At 38.2% G+C, this 3,587-nt stretch overlaps 1 pseudogene; it reads left to right on the top strand.

Annotated features, from left to right (window-relative positions):
- Nucleotides 1-249: 249 nt before the first annotated feature.
- LOC105745197 (14-3-3 protein zeta/delta pseudogene) lies at nt 250-1,892 on the top strand (annotated as a pseudogene).
- Nucleotides 1,893-3,587: the final 1,695 nt, after the last annotated feature.

Raw genomic sequence — 3,587 nt, 5'->3', positions numbered from 1 at the left:
ACACTGTTTTCTAGTATCCAATCTAGTATCTAGTATTGTTTGCTGAAAAGTCTAAGACAGTAAAAGTCTTCTTTGTAGGAACTTCTCCTTTGAAGCTTTTAGAACCTGCTTGTCCTCCCCAGAATTTCATAACTTCATAATAACCTAACTTGATATGCTTTTATTTTTTGCTTTCATATGGATTTTTGGCAGAGACTGCTGAGCACTGTCTGTCCACTGCCACCTCCTCTGGACACAGAACGTCCAGTGATGGATAAAAATGATCTGGTGCAGAAGGCCAAACTGGCTGAGCAGGCTGAGCAGTATGAGGACATAGAAGCCCGCATGAAGTCTGAAAATGAGCAAGCAGTTGAATTATCCAAGAAGGAGAGAATATTCTCTCATTTGCTTATAAAAATGTTGTAGTAGTTTGTAGATCATCCTGGAGGGTCATCACAAGTATTGAGCAAAACACAGAAAGTGCTGAGGATAAACAGCAGATGGCTCGAAAATAGAGAAAATTGAAACTGAGCTAAGAGATATCTGCAATGATGGACTTTCTCTTTTGGAAAAGTTCTTGATCCCCATTGCCTCACCAGCAGAGAGAAAAGTCTTCTATTTGAAAATGAAAGGAGACTAAGGTGGTTACTTGGCCAAAATTGCTACTGGTGATAATAAGAAAGGGATTATGGATCAGTCACAACAAGCATACTGTGGCAGTTTGAGATTATTTTATGAATCCTAAAAAGGGAAAGATTATGTTTGTAAACTAATCTGTTCTTCTTGGTGAGACACCCTTTGATTACATCAATTCAGCTGAGGTATATGATTAGATTGCCAGTTAAGATTAGGGCTTTTGATTTGACCATGTCAAGGGGCGTAACTCAGGTTGAGTACCCAATCCCTTGTTGGGTCTGATATAAAGGGACGCTCACAGATAGACAGACGCACAGGAAGAGAGAGCTCATTTATTTTTTATCTGGCCATGTGACAGAAAGAAGAGGGCACAAACAGCTAAAGCCTTGGGGAGAGATGAACCATTTTGCCATTTACAGCTGCCCTTGGGAAGAGAGCCAAGACAGATATAGGAAGCCCTATGCCAGGGTGCAGCTCACACCAGGGAGAAGCTGGGCCCACGTTGCTTCAAGAGGAAAAGGAACCCCGGAGAGGAAGGCAGAGTCCAGTCAGAGATCAAGACCATCTTGCTTCAAAACGTGGCAACTGACTTTGGTGACAAAGCAACCTTGAACTGGAATTTTTATGGCCTTGTAACTGTAAGCTTTTACCCAAATAAATACTCTTTATAAAAGTCAGCATATTTCTGGTACTTTGCATCGACAGCCCTTTGGCAAACTAATACATATAAGAAGAAGTAGCTGAAATCAGTAAAAAGAAGAGAATGAGAGGTAAAGATTTGTCTATTATTATTATTATTATTATTGAAATAATGAAAATGCTCTAATAGTGATTGAAGCGATGAGTGCACAACTATGTGATTATGCCAAATACCATTGGTTGTACACATTGGATGAACTGTATGCTTTATTAATATTTATTAATAAAATTGATTTGTTAAAAAAAAAGAGGAAAGCATTTATCATAACAATAAAAGTATTTAAAAAAAGGAAATGCAATCAATGCATCCTATCAGATTGGATCTGGCCCTTAACGTTTCTGTGTTCTATTATGAGATTCTGAACTCCCCAGAGAAAGCCTGCTCTCTTGCAAAGATAACTTTTGATGAAGCCATTGTTAAACTTGATAAACTAAGTGAAACGTCATACAAAGACAGCACACTAATAATGCAATTAGTGAGAGACAACCTAACATTGTGGACATCAGATACCAAAGGAGATGTGGGAAAAGGAGGGGAAAATTATCCCATCTTCCAACTTTCATCTGCCTCATTCTAAAATTTACGCAGTAGGCCATTTTTCATCCATGCTGTCCTATAAATATTTTTTTGTTTACAATTTATGACAGGTTTATGTTATTTCTATTGGAATTTCTATATTTCCCATGTGGTTTTTATGGTTAATATTAGGGGAGTAGGACCAGTCAATATTTAGGGAGTTATCTGTTTTCATCTTGAGGTGGCCAATATGGGGATATAGAATTTTTATACAAGTTATATATGTTTGGCATAGTACTTTGGGTACAATGTGGCTTCACAAGGGCCAGTGTTAAAACTGCTTTCCTGTCTAAGCAAACTGCCTACATAATGATCTTTTGGCAGGGAACAAAAATAATTGGTTCCAGTCACAAGTGTAGCTGTTGTAGGTACTTTAAGGTTTGGAGCATTTTCAAGGCTGTGGTAGAAATAGATATCCCATGGATATTACATGGTGAACCATGTGTATCTATGGAATACATAATCTGAATGTACACACCTTTGAATACAACTGCAGAAGCGTTCCTTTTTGACAAAGTTATGAACCAATTTATTCTGGGCAGGGTGGAAACGGTTCACATTCCATTATTTGTAAAGTTACCTACTGTTTGCTTTCATAACATTTTTGCTACACTCATTTTATTTGAATTCAAATGTTTTAGGCAACTTAAGAACAAATGGGGAAACGGACTTTGGCCCAGTGGTTAGGGCGTCCGTCTACCACATGGGAGGTCCGCGGTTCAAGTCCCGGGCCTCCTTGACCCGTGTGGAGCTGGCCCGTGTGCAGTGCTGATGCGCGCAAGGAGTGCCGTGCTACACAGGGGTGTCCCCCGCGTAGGGGAGCCCCACGCGCAAGGAGTGCGCCCATAAGGAGAGCCGCCCAGTGCGAAGGAGGGAGCAGCCTGCCCAGGAATGGCGCCGCCCACACTTCCCGTGCCGCTGACGACAACAGAAGCGGACAAAGAAACAGACAAAAGAAACAAGACGCAGCAAAAAGACACAGAAAACAGACAACCGGGGGAGGGGAGGGGAATTAAATAAATTTAAAAAAAGTAAATCTTAAAAAAAAAAAAAAAAAAGAACAAATGTACAAGTAACAATGCAGGAAAAATGACTTGTTTGATATCCATTACTTCATGTATATGAAGCACAACAATTAAAAAAAAAACATGTGTTTAGCATTTTTTAGGCTTTTTGCTTTCGTGATTTTTTTTTTTGATACTTGCCTAATATGCATGTGTGGTAAAAATAGTTAACAAGAAAATAACTTGATAAAGGCTAGCTTTCTTTAATGTCTTAAGAAATTTTCATGAATAATCCAAGCATAATTGTTAAGAACATGTATATTAAATTGATATAAGTGGAATAAAAGTTTTATGAATGAACTTTTCAACTACTTTTGCTTATCATGTAAATTAGTCTTTTGGTTCTGAGACTTCTCTAAAAGAAATTGTGCCTTTTTGGAAATTTATTCCTTATTCCTTTTTGTCAGCTAATGGGTATTTACCAAGTTGAAATATAAAATTTATCAAAAAGACAAAAATACTACTCTTGTACTACTATTCCCAACCATGTCCCATACCCTTTCTCACCCTCCTTCTCCTCTCCCCGCCACAAAAAAAATCATTTTCTTTTTTTGAGGGGCAGGCTGTCAATTGGATAAAAGTAACACGTTCCTTTTAAAATTTTTTGGTATATGGCATTTTCTAACTTAGGA

Source organism: Dasypus novemcinctus, chromosome 3 (assembly GCF_030445035.2).
Source record: "Dasypus novemcinctus isolate mDasNov1 chromosome 3, mDasNov1.1.hap2, whole genome shotgun sequence".
NCBI lineage: Eukaryota > Metazoa > Chordata > Mammalia > Cingulata > Dasypodidae > Dasypus > Dasypus novemcinctus.
The sequence above is the reverse complement of the archived record's forward strand: the minus strand, read 5'-3'. Positions and strand labels throughout refer to the sequence as shown.